Source organism: Typopeltis vanoorti, chromosome 11, assembly GCF_054136105.1.
Source record: "Typopeltis vanoorti isolate ZY-2024b chromosome 11, IOZ_Tvanoo_1.0, whole genome shotgun sequence".
NCBI lineage: Eukaryota > Metazoa > Arthropoda > Arachnida > Uropygi > Thelyphonidae > Typopeltis > Typopeltis vanoorti.
Window position 1 is genome coordinate 114,446,621 of NC_143559.1, and position 16,630 is coordinate 114,463,250.

General features: G+C 36.6%; 1 protein-coding gene across 1 annotated transcript in view; it reads right to left on the reverse strand.

The window, feature by feature from the left end:
- The window catches only part of LOC150101961 (ubiquitin carboxyl-terminal hydrolase 19-like), a 629,785-nt gene extending 613,704 nt beyond the window's left edge, over positions 1–16,081 (reverse strand). The window contains exon 1 of the mRNA XM_090399944.1: positions 15,961–16,081. The gene's annotated coding sequence lies outside the window, so the exon portion shown is untranslated. The remainder of the gene's footprint in view (positions 1–15,960) is intronic.
- Positions 16,082–16,630: the final 549 nt, after the last annotated feature.

Genomic DNA, 16,630 nt, shown 5'->3' on the forward strand with positions numbered 1-16,630 from the left:
TAAAAACGGGGTTTTACTGTATATTACTTTTTTTGGTACCTATCCATCAGCTACTCTTGTACGTAGTAGCATAGCTACAGCTTTTGCTGGCCGGGGCGGTACCTTAGTTTGCCGCCCCTCTCAATGTACACCAAAAATACTACAAAAAATCAAAACGACGCATAGGAAAATAAATTAAAACACTATGTTTATTTTTGAAGTAAAATTTTAATTTCAATATTCTAAAATGTTATTTTTCTTGCTTTTCGGGTATGATGACATTGGCAAATGTTTATTTCATAGTAATGTAGGTAATTCTTAATCAATTTTATTTAGAAAACCTCCTCTCACAACTAGAGCAATTGTTAGGAAAATTTGCAGTGGCATTACAATATTTGGAACCGAGTTCTTGAGAATGTATTTTAGAATTAAATGCAAAAGTTCAAAGGGACGCCTGGAGTGGACCGCACCCCCCCCCCTAGCTATACCACTGCTCTTGTATCCATATCATCAGTTACACATTTATCCTCATTTGTTCCAATTTGCATAAGAGAGTTCCATGTGGTATTCTATCAAATGTTTTGCAAAATCCAGCAGTATCATTGTGTAGCCAGCCAATCCCTTTATCTAAACTCAGCTGTCATTCTATTATAAAACGTTAGTAAATTAGTAAGGCATAACTGACACTTCTAAGCTTGCCATAATCACCTGCCTTGTAGTTCTACATATCCTATCCTATCCTAATTTATGCTCACGCATAGATCTACACATTCTACTGTATAGGTATTTGGAACCGAAATCCTATGTAGGTTGGTTACTCCTTATTCCTGGAGGTGTCCTATGTCTGTAGAAGTGTTCATGAGTCTGGTTTGCCTGTTCTGGGAGACGAAAACCCCAAGTTTCTGGGTGACCCCCCCCCACTTCCATATGAGAACGGCCAACTCACCTTTAGTTGAAAGAGACCAGATAAAGGTTCTTCACATCACTGACGGGAATCGAACCCAGGTCTTTCTGACCAAAGGACTTCATCTGTACTGACTGAGCTACGGATGCTCTTAGTTCCACATATACCATTTCTTAACTGAAAATTCCGCATTTTGTTTTCTCCTAAGTCAAGGCTGCATTGATCACTCTCTTTCCAATTAGAGCCAATATAATCACATTGGTTATAGGATCAGATCCTCTGATCCTACGAGCAGATCCAATATTCTCCTACCCAGAGTCCCAGGCTGCCACAAGCAGGTATGCAAATTGTTTGTTGCACAAAGGTGCCAGAATAGGGTAGGGCAAAATTAAATTTTAAAAATCAATTCTCCATTCTGAACACCATTCATGTGTGTTCACTTATTTCAGATTTCACTTCTTCCAAAGCAAGTGTTGTATATCCATTCAGAGAAAACATACGTATCATGCAATCTGAAACTATCAGCACTGCTGACATCTTCCAGTGAGTATGCTATTGCAGTTTCAGGAAGCTCAGTCAAATAAGAACAAGCTGAGGTGAGTCTTCTTCTATGCAGATACAAATCAACACCCTTCCGTCTTTTTAATGGTTCTCTACGTTATAGCTTCATAGTCATCTGAACACACTATTCAATTACTGAAACACTGGGACATTTGCAATAATGTCTGCAATGGCTGTATAAAGAATTTGCTGTACACGCATCGTTACTGTACATGCACATATTGATCATGATCGAAGCTCTCTGCTGTTGCAGTATTTGTGAAAGCATAGTCTGATTTTCAAGAATAATAAGTGATAAAATATACAAGATTTTTTCATTTTGATAAATCTATTTTAACACTGACATTTGTTTAAAAATTTTCCGTACATTTTTATCAAGAAGAGTGGCAAAAAAGTTTTACACAAAGCTCCTTTACATGTCAGCAGCAGTAGTGCAGAGTCCCCTGCATCACATGCTGTTTCAAGTCATGTGATCTTTCATCCTTCCAATCTATGTCTCCATAAATTGAAGTTAGCCCATAATAATTACCTGACCTGCACCCACTCTGCTAATCATCATCAGCCATTGTCAATCTACTGCTGGATGAAGGCCTTTCCAAGATTACTCCAAGACTATCTGTCCATGGCTCCTTTCCCAAGTGACTCCTGCAAATCTGATGATATCATCAATTGACCGTGATTCAGGTCAGCGTCGTGGTCGTTTTTCCATACTTCTTTTGTCCATCATTGATCTTGTCTTCAACAATATGTCCAGCCCGTTGCCACTTCAGATGTTTCACTCTTCGTATGACATCAGACTTTAGTTTGGCTTCTTATCCACATATTCCTTTTGTGATCCAGTCTTGTGATACCAAGAATACTTCTTTCCATACTAAATTTTGTCTTCCTTAATTTTTGAATTTCCTTTGCCTTTAGTGTCCATGTTTCACAGCCATATGTCACTGTAGGAAGAATACATTGGTTAATAACTTTTCTCTTCAGGCATAATGGTAGTTGGCGTTTGAATACTGAATGTAGTTTTCCAAATGCTTACCACCCAAGCATTGTGCATCTTTTAATTTCATCCATGATATTTCGTTCCATTGATATCTGTTGTCCTAAGTATATGTAATCATCTACTTGTTCAATTTCATCGTTATTGATTTTTATTATTTCTGGTTGGACATAGCTATTGAACATAACTTGGGTCTTCTTTAGGTTTATCCTCAGGTCAGCTGTTTTGCTAGCAATTTAAAGTTTATGGATACAGGTCTGTAATTCAAGCACAGTTGAAGTAAAGATAATTATGTCATCTGCAAAGCGTAAATAGCTTCCATTTATCTTCAGACCTTTCCCTTCCCAATCAAGAAGTTCGAATATTTCTTCTAGGCAGGCTGTGAATAATTCTGGAGATATTGTGCCATCCTGTCTTATCACCTCTCCCCCACTCTGTATTTCCACAGTAGAGATGTTTCCATTGAAATGAACTGCTGCTATGGCATTTGATGGTCCTGATGTATGGCTCTACCACTTATTGGTTTCGTACTGCTTTAAGTATTGCACAAGTTTTTATTGAATCGAATGCTTTCTCATAATCAATAAAACCAAGACATAGTGATAACTGATATTCATTACACCATTCAATAATCTGTTATACGACACGAATATGATCCATTGTACTAAAGCCACTTTGAAAGCCTGCTTGTTCTTTTGGTTGTGCTAGGTCTAGAGTCATACATACAAAGCCTATGAGCAAGACTTTTGTAAACACTTTGTAAATCACCGATAGTAGACTGATGGGTAGGTAGTTTTTCAGGTCTTCTACTTCACTTTTTTATGTATCAGAATTAGGGTAGCCTTCTTCCATGTTCTTGGTACATCAGTTTTCTTCAGAGATAAGGTAAACAGTTTAGCCAAGATTTTGTAGATCATTTCTCCACCTGCTTTTAGAAGTTCATCCTCACCTGGAGCTTTTCCATTTTGCAAGATATGGATGCTCCATATAACTTCTTCTGGTAGAATCTGTGGTACTTCAGATATTCGTAGTCGTCTTCTTCATTTAATTCATCATCCTGATATAATACTGAGTAAAATACTTCAATTCTTTTTGCTATAGCATATTATGGTCCTATCTTGTAGTTTGACTGCAACTATCTGTTTATTGCCATTCATCAATTGCTGTTTGGCTTTTTTGAGACTACGGTTGTTTTCAATTGTTTGTTGTATGAATTTGCAATTGTTAATTCTTCTGTGATTCATTTTCTGATAGTTTTCCACAATTCAGTGTATTAAATTTCATTCTGTAGATTATTTGATTGCTTCATTTCTCTTCGTTTCTTCAAAAATTTTGTCTTGTTTCTGTTCTGTGGTACCAACTATTTCAAGTGACCATTGTAAAATGTTTTGAGTAATAATGTCATTACTTTCTGATGGATCAGCATTGTCATCTATAATAAGATTTTTAAATCTACTGTTTAGTTCATGTTGGAATATATCTTTTTTAATGTTGAGTCTGTGTACAACCATGTCTTGCTTTGATTTTTGAACTGCATACCATACAATGGTCCCACAGTCTTGAAAGATGTTTTTCTTATTACTGAGGATAAAGTCAATTTCACTAGTTTTTCCATGTCCATTTATGTGCTTTTTTCTTGAAAAAAGAATTCATGATGTACAGGTTTTCTTTTTCTGCAAATTCTATTAACCTTGCTCTTCTATCATATCTCATGTCATATCCAAAGTTCCCCATTGAGCTTTAATCTGATTGTTGTATACCAATTCTAGCATTAAAGTCTACCATTACAATTCTGAAATGATGTTTTCCTTTATTGTAAAGTTGGGTAGTGTTTTGCCATATAGTTGAAGAGGGGAGAGGGAGTGATGGGAAAGTTTGTGAATGTATCTGCCTATGTGAGTGGGCTTCCTGTATACTGTAAAGGAGAAGTTACCATTGGGTAGGCATGTTATCAAGTTGTCTAGAAAGGCTAAACTATTATTATTTTCTTTTTTCATGGTAAACCGGATTCTAGGATAAAGAATACTGAGATAAGAGAGGTTGATTTATAGTTTATTTGGCACAAAAACTACAAAGGTCATACTGTAACATACTAAAGGCTACAACATTAGCATTACAGAAAATTGTAAACAATATGTCTGTACAAGAATCTGGTTCCACAAAGTAGCATCTATAGATAAACAGAACTGCTGCAGAGGTCACAGCAGTACAAAAATAGGCAAAAAGGGATTATTATATAATATGCATGGATGAAAATTAAATTTAGCAATACATATAAACAGAATTACTAGAAGGTATACAAATAGACAAGGTGTGATGAGGGAGGAAAGAGTAATGTCTGGGCTATCAGGTCAAATGGAAAACACATCATCCATATACCCCTCTCAAACCTTCTACCTTATTATATTATAACAAGGTAGAAGGTTTGAGAGTCAAGAGCTTGTTTTCTAAAATATTCCATAAAAAAATGGCAGGGGGTCAAAAGGGGAGAACCCAAGGAGTACCCTTTTTCTCACTAGTTCCCAACCTTTTTTGGATCATGCCCTACCTCAACACTTCAAAGATTTTGATGCCCCCCCCAGCATAATTGTCAACCAAGTTCTGAAAAAGTATAATATAAATAGGTACTTCAAATAAAAAAGGAACATAAGTAAGACTGTTTTTAATTTGACTTTCTTCAATGAATACAAATTTTATATTACTTTTTATATTACAAAACATAAATCAAACTCAACTCATGAAAATAAAATCCAAGTTAATATGATCCTTGAGCTTAATGTCTGCTGCGAACAGTTTTTATTTGAGGTACTAATGGTGATTTTTTGACTATATCGGTGATGAGGAGACGAATGCAACATCATTTTCAAAATGCCCCCTGTGGGTTTATCTGCTTATAAATTTTATGATTCCAAAAGAAATATCCAGAATGAATAGCATAGGAAAATAGATTAATAATATCAGGATGAAAACTCTTTATAAGTGATAAGGTGTCATTTAAGGGAATAGTGGTGAACAGTTAGGTGATATCAAAGCTAATCAAAATAGCTGTATTACTGCTATGTTAAATTCTGAATGTTAAATTCTCAATGGAGGTTTTAAAATAGGAGTGTTTTTTAATATAGGAAGTGGTGTGACCAGTGGGGGGGGAGAGAACAGGGGCTAATAACATCTAGTATAAGTCTTAAGGGGTTCCAGTAGTTTTGTTAATTCATATATCAGGAGGGAGAGGAGGAAATTAAAGGTTTGAGAGGTTTTTTTGTTATTTTAGGAGGCCAGAAAGAAACATGCTTGCACAGATTTTTCAATTTCTTAATCTGAGATTTGGTGGGATCATAATCTAATCTACAGTTGGAGCAGTCTCTCATTAAGAATAACAGTGAATACAATAGAAAAATGGACATCACTTCAGAACTTAATCATATACTTTATGATTAAACCAATATACCTTATATAATTGGCTACAGTTCCCACAGAATCAAATAATCAATCTTTACCCCAATCCTTGACCTTCTCTTTCATTATCTCCTACGTCTGAGGCACTTCATTAAAAACAGGCAGCATCTTAAAGAAAGACAATCTCTGTATGTCTTTCAAGTCCCACAGAAAGCTTGCTACCTTTATACAGTCTACTAAAAATCAGCTGCCTCTTCTCTCTCTTTCTCTGCCTGGAGTATATAAAATGCCCTGTTCCTGCAAGTTGGCTTACAAAAGACAAACAGGAAGATCAGTCAACATCTGTATGGAAGAACACAAACAATACCTCTTTATCCATGCCTATGGTTAATCAGGCCTTGCAGACCATGCTTTAGATACAGCTCATAAAATCAGTGGGAAAAAGACCACCATCTCCATCACAGTAAAATTAGAAGATAAAGACTTTTTTTTTTGGAATCTGCAGCTGCTCTCAGAAATCAGCCAAATTTAAATAAATATAGTTGTATTAAACTTCCTAAAATATGGGAGCACTAATACTTTGAGATCCCAGTTTACATCCCAGGCCACCAACACAGAGGATGACCAAACTAGTTAGGATTCGTTCACATGTTTCACTTAGTTTTGTGTTGCTTTTTGTGTTACAAGTCTTGTGTTGTACTTCCTGATGTGATGTCTCAGTGATTGAGATGAAATACTGACAGAATTAAATAATACACCCATTTCTACATTTACGTGGTAGATTCCAGAAAAAAATATGAAAACTGTGGAAAAAAGAATGAAGTGCATATGAAAAAATAGAATGGTTCCAGATGTGAAAACCTGATATGAACAATAAGTTATTTTCAAACAAAACATATGAAAATCATTGAATAAAACTCTATTTAATTTTAATGGAATATTTTTTATTTTCAATATTTATTTAAAGTATATACATGTGTATCTTTCTTAAAGAAAATAGTGTGTCACTAATAAAACACAAATTCAATAAGGCTCAAATACACCCGCGCACATGGTTATTAGTTAAATTTTATTCACCGTCACTTTCTGACAGTAGCCACATTCTTTTGTGTGAGACAGGAATTAAATCACTTCCATCACTTGAAACACTTTGGCCGTCCTGTTCATACTGCATTGGCGAAACATTTTCTTCAGTAAAAGGAACCAAATTAATGCTAATTTCCAATAATTCTGAAGGTTGATTTTTTTTTTTTACCACAAACTCTGTAATTAATTGTTGAGATCCTGTTTTGAATAGATCTTTGTATAATTCTTCATATTGCACCATACATGACTTCAGTTCACGTTTAAATTATTCAGCTTGTTCAATATCTGGATCATGTGTAAGAAAAGGACTTTGCAATTTACTAGTCATTTGAAGCCCTTCTTTAATTAATCCTGCAGTGAGTGGAATCTCTTCATCATCATCACTTTTTTCATCGAGATTTTCAAGGACAACTTCTATTATTTCATCATCACTAATAGCCTTGTCAATCATCAATTCTTCAATATCTGCAGATGAAAAGTCATCAACTCCTTCTCTGCCAACTACATGTGATAATCTGATGACATTGGGATATTAAGTTGTATACAGGTATACAGGGTTTTTCTTTTTCACACATTCTGGCCAAGAAGCTTTCCAACAATTATATACTTTTTAATGCTTTATCCAAGTGCAAGCAAACAAGTTTGCACCTGAACTATTTTCAGGATTGAGGCAACTTGTATTAAGAAGTTAATGACTTCACATCACTTGCCTTAGTATCCCATAATGCAAAGCACATCTCCTTGCAGACATGTATAATGCTATGCATTATACATATGTGTAATGTATAGTGACATGTATAATGCAATGCATTATACATGTCAGTATATTGTATAGTGACATGTTATAATGCTATGTATTATACATGTCTGCAAGGAGATGTGCTTTGCATTATGGGATACTAAGGCAAGTGATGTGAAGTTATTAGCTTCTTAATACGAGTTGCCCCAATCCTGAAAATAGTTCAGGTGCAAACATGTTTGCTTATACTTGGATAAAGGATTAAACCAAGTATATAATTTTTTGGTATCAATTCTGATAACGCCAATTTAGCAAGTTTGATGAAAAATAGAAAATTTCTTCCACACATTAATAACTGGTAGTAAATTATCCTTATCTAATTTATTCAAAATGTATTGAAACGTTCTTGTTATGTAATAAGTTTTGAAGGTAGCAATCACACCCTGGTCTAGTGGTTGTATTAAGGATGTTGCATTAGGTGGCATAAAACAAAATTTCACATTCGAGAGTTCTAAAACAGGATGGTGAGGTGCATTTGTCTATAGTCAATAAAATTTTATTAAAGTCCAGATTTTTTCCCATCATCAAATAGCATTTAACTTCTGGAACAAAACACTGATGGAACCATTCATTAAAAATTTCTTTTGTGACCCAACTTTTTTGTTTGCCTTCCAGTGCACTGGTAACATGTTAAAATCCACACCTTTCATTGCCTGCAGTCATAGGTATTGATTAATGAGTAATGGTTTTAATATATGATCTCCTGAAGCACTGCTGCAAAATAATAGAGTCACATGATCCTTAGCTGCTTTAAAGCCACCAATACTTTTTTGTATTTTTGCTATACAAGTTCTACTTGGCTTTTTTTTTCCAAAAAAGGAAAAAAAATTCTTTTTTTGAGAAAAGGAAATACCGGGCATCAAAATTAGTGGTAGTCATGGACACAAATGACTTAGTTGGAGAGAAGAAGAATGTTGATAGAAACTTCAGGAAGTTGTTGCAGCAGGTAGTGTTGTTGGGAAAGTCATAGGCGTGTTTCCCAGATATGATAACAGTGAATTGAGAAGGAGAGCAGAGATAAAGAATAGTAAGATGGCTGAGTTGTGCGAGGCAAAGGGGATTCAATTTGTAAATCTGTGGAGTGAATTTGAAGGGAAGTTCAAATGGTATAAAGCTGATGATTACATTTCAATGGGTTTGGTGTTGTGAAACAGGATAGCACAAATCAACAGATTGTACAACAAGAGAAGATGTGGTTGCATCAGCACAAGGTGATGGAATGCATAAAAGGTGAGGATGAAACAGGTAAGAATGGAAATCACAGTCAGGATCAGGGAAACGGGAGTGGTCAAACCGAAGAGAGGTGTGGTATAGCAGCTAGAATAGGGAATGTTGTGCTTGTAGAATGGCCTCAAAAACACAGCGATTGTTATGTTAATACACAAATATAGGAGTATTTGAAACAAGAGAGCTGAGTTTGTGGCATTGATTGAGACAGTATGCCCAAAAGCAATTGGAATAAGTGAAACTTGGTTGTCTGAGGAGGATGTGATGTCGAGAATAGAATTAGAAGGATATATAATTTTCCGGATGGTTAGAGATGTGAAAAGAGGAGGAGGATTGCTGTTAATGATTGCAAAGGAACTGTATCTGCAAAGTGTGGAAGTTGATAGTGCATGCACAGATTTTGAATCTGTGTGGGGCAAAGTTGAAATAAACAGGATAGTATATCTGATAGGATGCTGTTATATGCCAGGGAATGCAGAGAATACTGATTGTGAAATGTTTGGCTAATTAGTTGGGCATGCAAAAAGAAGGTGATCCTGATGGGAGACTTTAATTACAGAAATACAGACTGGAAGGAGGAGACAGTGCATGGAAACAAGGAGAGCGGATTTTTGGAATTTCTGAGAGATAAGTATCTTAAGCAGCACGTGATTGAAGCAACTAGAAGCTTTAATGTTTTGGATTTAGTGATAACTTCACAAGATGTAGTTGTTAATGAAGTCTTGACACTGCTGCCGATCGGTGAGAGTGATCATGAGGTACTGGTTTGGGAAGTAATGAAACAAGAAAAGGTCACTGCCAAAAATGGATACATGTGGAAGTATAAAGCAGGTGATTATAAGAAGCTCTGTAATCAGTTAGCATCGGTATGTCAGGTGGATGAGCTAAGCATAAAAGATGTTGACAATGCATGGAAACTCACAAGGCAGTATCTGACAAAAGCGATGTATGACTGCATACTGAGAGTTAAGCGAATAAATAGAGTGGGAGTGAAATGGATGAACAGCAAAATCAAGCAATCTGTGCTGGAAAAGAAAATGTTATGGAGGAGGTACAAGACAATTGGTGGTGATCAGATCCATGAAGAGTATAAAAGTGCAGGCTAGAAAAGTAATGAGCAATGTAAAGAAAGAAAAGGTGCAGTATGAGAGGAGAATGGCTGTTCAGGCCAAGATTAACTCAAGGGAATTTTTCTGCTACATGGCAAGCAAGAGGAATAATTATGGCAGACGAACATTGGTGGATAGTCATGGCAGCAGACTAACAGCTGCAAAGGATATAGTGGAATTATTGAATGAGCACTTTATCAGCATATATCATACTGGTATAAATGATCTGGTACAATATATAGAAGAGAGGCAAGTATTAGGAGAATTGGAAGTAAAATAAATAGAGGTGTATCAGATGTTGGTTGGGTTAGATATGAATAAGGCTGTGGGAACAGATGACATATCACCGATAACATATTCTTAAGGAATATGCACCACAGTTGGTTAGACCCCTGACCTGGTTATTTAATGAAAGTCTTGCAGTGGGTAGGGTTCCTAAGGAGTGGAAAGAAGGCAAAATAGTACCACTCCACAAGCATAGTTTTAAGATAGAAGTCTCCAACTATAGGCCAATCTGTATAACTGCAGTTGTGTTCAAGTGTTGAGAGATTGGTAAGGAATAGAATACAGAATTGGGTTGATGGACACAGAATTCTTTATGATGGTCAGCATGGATTTGTAAAGGGTAGGTCCTGTTTAGGTAATTTACTTGCATTTTATGATAAGGTGACAAGCGTGTTAGATAAGGGAGAATCATATACAGTGATATTCTTACACTTTGCAAAAGCATTTGATAGACTACCACATGATAAGTTGATGTACAAGCTGTAGAGGATGGGAATGATAGTATACTGGTTAGATTGATCAGAGATTGGCTCTCTGAACGATACCAGCAATTGTGTATGATAGAGCAGTATAAGTCTCAAAAAAAGAAGGGTATTAGTGGTGTGCCCCAGGATTCTGTTCTTGGGTCTCCTGCTGTTTAACTTGTTTGGAAATGACATATCATGTGGACTGACTGGGGATCTTCAGTTATTTGCTGATGATGCAAAGTTAGTAAGAATTATAAGTAGCACACTGCTGATGCTGAATCACTTCAGAAAGATTTAAATAGACTTTTTACTTGGACAAAAGAGTGGGGTTGTAGTTTTAATATCAATAAGTGCAAGGCTTTGCATTTTAAAGTGCAGAAATATAAGGCTGTGTACTATATGGTGCCGTACTGCAGGAAATGGATGAGATTAGAGATTTGGGAGTGATGGTTGATGTAGACTGAAGTTTAGAGGGAATATTGCTAGTGTTGCAAAGGTTACACATCGTAGTGCTGCTGTGATAAGAAGCACTCTAACATGCAAGGATAAGGAAATGGTTGTGCCACTGTATAAGGCACTGGTCAGATCACACTTGGACTATTGTGCTTAGATCTGGTCACCCAGCTTTCAATGTGATGCAGAGACATTGGCAAGGATCCAGAGACGAGTGACTAAGATAATATCAGTAGTTTGGAATGCTGGCTATGAAGAGAGGTTGAAGAAATGTGGATTGCAGAGTTTGGTGGATACGAGGAAGAGAGGTGATATGATAGAAACGTTTAAGTTAGTGAGAGGATTTTATCAGATTAATCCAAAGGGAATTATAAAAAGAGTAGAAGGTGAGAGGGGCAGAATCAGAGGTCATGCCTGGAAATTATGTAAAAGTGTGGTGAAGAAGGATGTGAGGAGTAGATTTTTTACATGGAGAATTGTCAGTGAATGAAATGCATTGCCAGAATGTGTTGTTAATGAAAGGAGTGTTAAGGACTTTAAGATTCTATATGATACTGCTTATGATAAGTGACGACCTATGCCCTCCAAGATGGAGGCTTTGGAAAGTTGTGACACTAATGATTTTGAAAGCATATGGTGGGAAGTGGGCAAGACAGGATTCTTAGTGGGGTGTTACTAAAGACCAAGGAGCACAGAGGGTGGGAACCACGAGATGTTGAGACCGCTGAACGTGGCAAGTGCAAGAAGAATGATTGTTATGGAAGATTTTAACTACAATAGTATAAATTGGGGAGAGGAAGATACATGTAGCAATAAGGGAATGGAATTTCTAGAATTCTTGAGGGACTGATGTCTTAGGCAACATGTAACAGAGGGAACAAGAGGTTCAAGAGTTTTGGATTTGGTTATAGCATAAGAAGAGTTGATAATAACTGAGATGACATCTCTCCCACCAGTTGAAGAGAGTGACCATATGGTTTTGACTTGGAAAATGAATAGGCATGCAAGAGTATCAATGAGACGGGAACTTATGTGGAATTATACAGCAGGTAATTATAATAGTCTTAGACGTCAACTAGGTGAAGTTTCGTGGAGGGAGGAATTGGAAGGCCGAGATATCATTAGTGCATGGGAAATTGTGAAGGAATATTTGTTAACAGCAATGGTAAGCTGTATTCCACGAGTGAAGAAGAGGACACAATTTGGAGTAAAGTGGATGACAAACAATATTAAACAGGAGCTGCATGCGAAAAACAGGCTATGGAAGAGATATAAGAAGAGACAGGTGAAGAGAAGATGCATGAAGAATATAAGAGACAGGCCAGGAGAGTGACTAGCATGGTAAGGAAGGCAAACTGGAATATGAGAAAAGATTGGCTCTTATATCCAAGGAAAATCCTAGGGAATTTTTTAGCTATGTGGCCAGTAGGAGGAGAAATGACTGCAGAAGAATGACATTGTGGGATAAAAATGGGAATATAGTGGAATTGTTCAATGAACACTTTATTGGAGTATATCATCCTGGAGGGATCAAAATTTTAATACTAGAGGGATAGGGCAGGTTCGAGGTTTAGAGGTGCAGGAGGCAAGTGTGTTTCACATACTGAGTACTCTGGATGTTAGTAAAGCGATAAGACTGGATGGTATTTAACCATGAGTTTTGAGAGAATGTGCTAAGGAACTGTAAGTGCCTTTGACCTGTCTTTTCAATGAAAGTCTGGCTGTGGGAAAGGTGCCCATTGAATGGAAGTGCCCATTGCATAAGGGCAGTAGCAGACTAGAAGTGTCTAATTATAGGCCAGTTTGTGTGTCATCAGTAGTTAGTAAGATCTTGGAGAAAGTAGTGAGGGACCGTATATAGCATTGGGCAGATGAGGGTAATGTTATCTGTGAGAGTCAAAATGGATTTGTGAAGGGGTGCTCTTGTTTTAGCAATATGCTAGCCTTTTATGATAAAGTTACAAGAGCATTAGATGAGGGAAGGGCATATACTGCCATTTTCCTAGACTTAGCAAAGGCATTTGACAGGATGCCACATGATAAGCTGATATTCAAGTTGCAGTACATGGGTCTGGATATCAGATTGGTCAACTGGATTCAGGATTGGCTGTCCAATAGGTATCAGAGAGTTGTGTATGGTGGAGCAGTACCAAAGAGGCAGAAGGTTACAAGTCGTGTTCCACAGGGATCAGTGCTGGGACCTACATTGTTTAACCTTTATATCAATAACATTGTCCGTGGATTGCAAGTGGATATTCAGTTGTTTGTGGATGATGCGATGTTGGGAAGGGTTATTAGTAATAGTGCAGATGTGGTAGCCCTGCAAGAGGATTTGAATAAGTAGACAGATGGGCAAATGAATGGGGGTATCGGTTTAATGCAGCAAAATGTAATCTTGATGTTTGGGACACATTGATGGAACGCTGCATACTCTATGGGAGGAATTAAACTGGAGGAAGTAGAGGAGACAAGAGATCTGGGGGTTGATGATTGATAGAGAAATGAAATTTAGGGGACATATTGCAAAGGTAGTGAAGGTAACACAGAGGATTGCTGCAATAATGAGAAGGACACTGACCTGCAGAGATAAAATGGTTATCATTCCGTTGTATAATACTAGTGGTGGTTAGATGAGTTCTTGATGAGTTCTTGGAGACTCCCTGGAGGTGCCATGTAATAATACGACCAGTTGATCAGACCACACTTAGACTATTGTTCTCAGATCTGGTCCCCAGGATTTGAAGGGGATAAATTAACTGTGGAAAGGATACAAAGACTGATGACAACGATGGTTTCAGGACTGTACAAGGATAGTTATGAGGATTGGCTGAGGGAATGTGGACTGCAGAGTTTGGTGGATAGAAGAAGGAGAGGCGATATGATAGAGACTTTTAAATTGTTGAGAGGTGGTTACAGGGTTGATGCTGGGGAGTTCCTTCGCTTGGTTGAACAGCGGGAAGGAGTCATGACAAGGGACCATCCCTAGAAGTCACGAAAGGAAACTGTGAGAAAGAGGGTGAGGAGTGGTTTCTTTGCATGGAGGGTGGTTGAACCATGGAATGGTGATGGAGTGGTGAGATCAAGAACAGTCAATGCGTTTAAGGAGTGGTATGACAGACTTTGTGTTTCCTAAAATGGACCTCCCTCGATGAGTCTTGATAGACTTGTGTTCTTAGAAAGGACCTCCCACGAATAGTCTTTTGACTCAATGGAGGCCTGAATAATAATAATAATAAATATGTTGTCAGTTGAATGAACCTCCCACGATGTGTCTGTCGATTCCATGGAGGGTGTGTGTAATAATAATAATAATAATAATAATAATAATAAAGGCCAGTCTCATTTGCATTCCAAATTTGATCAGGATACCGTTTTCAATAATTTTACACACTTTTGATAGAAATTCCCTAGCTGCTGGCTCATCCAGATGTGGCTTCTCCTTTTATTTTTACATTATGAAGTGCATATCTTTTGAGAAATTTTATATGCCAAACTATGCTTGCAGAAAAATCACAACTGTTGTCTGATGTTGTTGGATACCTTTGCTGAATCTGTTTGTACAACTGTAATACTTTCTGTTTGATGACAGTTCCATCTAAAGGTATTCTTTTCTGTGAGCAATCTTCTATTCACATCACTAGGGTCTTTTCCATCTGTGTGTTTTCTAAACGGTGTTATTTTGAAATCAAGAAAAAAAAAAAAAAAAAAAAAGGTGTGTAAAAAGAGAATTAGCTGTATTTCAATCCTTTCTCAGTGCTGTTTTACTCCATTAAGCTTCTAATATGGCCTTATTACCACTCTGCATATTATCAGGTCTACAGCAATGTTTATCCAACTAAATATAGTTGTATTAGCCGGCCTGGTTGGCTGAGTGGTTAGCGTATCCGCTCTCCAGTCAATAGGCCTGAAGGTTTGCATCCCACCAAGGGCATGGATGTTTGTCATTGTCTGTGAAAATACTAGTGGTGGTTAGATGGCGTTATTGTAGTTGCAGTTTGTTGTAGTTGGTGGATTGAGTGGTGGAGACGGAGAGCTGTAGAGTAGGTGCCCTCCCTCGATGAGTTCTTGGAGACTCCCTGGAGGTGCCATGTAATAATAATAATAATATGTCCTTCCATCCATCTCCATTGCACACTACACTATCTCAAACCACTGCTATTTCCCCTTGTATCATTATCTTGTGTAGAAGTCCTCTTCTGTGCTGTGTACTGTAATATGGATGTCTACAAAAGCCTTCAGATGGTAGATTGTTTTCCCTCAAGTAAACAGGTTGTTGAAAACAACTTTTTTTGGTGGAGAGAAAATAATCTATCATCTAGATGCTTAAAACACCTTAAAGAAGTACCATTCTTGGTTTCTATGTCAAGGTTATATTACCCTTAGACTACACAAGGTTTGACAAGAAAGTTGGAAACCTATATGTGACATATAGGTTTCCAACTTTCTTGTCGGGCAAGATTAGTATAAACATCTTCATATACGCAGTTTTCAATAACATCTGAAATATGAAAAACAATAATAAGTACACATTTTCTTTAAAAAAAATTAAGTAATGTTAATACATTATCCATAATGCACAACATTTTACTATCTTTCACTTAGTGAAATGTTACTTTATTATATGAGGACATCATAAAATAAAGGAAAATAAAAAAACACTTAAAATAATACTAATATAATGTGGTTCAAAATTTTAAACTTGCCTCCCAACTTTACTCCAAAACTTTTCTCAGAACATTCCAATTTTATCTGACCAAGCTCAACACTTGAACCAACATGGAGAATGATAGTTACCTCGGCATCACTCTGTTGCCATTCATATCTCAAAACACCTGAAAAATACATAAAATGATATTTATGAAGAAATGAAAGATGAAGTAATTTCAATTTCTTGAATGACAAAATTTGTTTCCACATTTCCAAACATCAAAATTTGAGTCCATAACTTGCACATAGTAATACATTACAGCAGAACTTTCAAAGGACACTATCAACAAAGCCAACTGTAAGACTGATGTAAAACATCAAAGTTCAGTGTATTATTAGTTTCCACAGTCTCCTGTTATGTGCAGTCTGAGGAAAATAAAAAAAGTTTATATATTAATTATTAGGAATAAATATTATAACTTTAGCATAAAGTTTAGTCAGGATTGGTTGAGTGCAGTGTGTTTGGAAGTTATAGAGTTTGAAATATTTTCAGTAATATAAATAATACTGAGTGTGTATATATATAAGTAATATACCGAGTACAATTGTATATTTTCATTCTTTCAATCACTGCAGCCACTATCTCTGCTTAACCACCCAACCTATAGACGTCAATGTTACAATGGATGCGAAGTGCATATTAAAATTCTAATATCATTGATATTA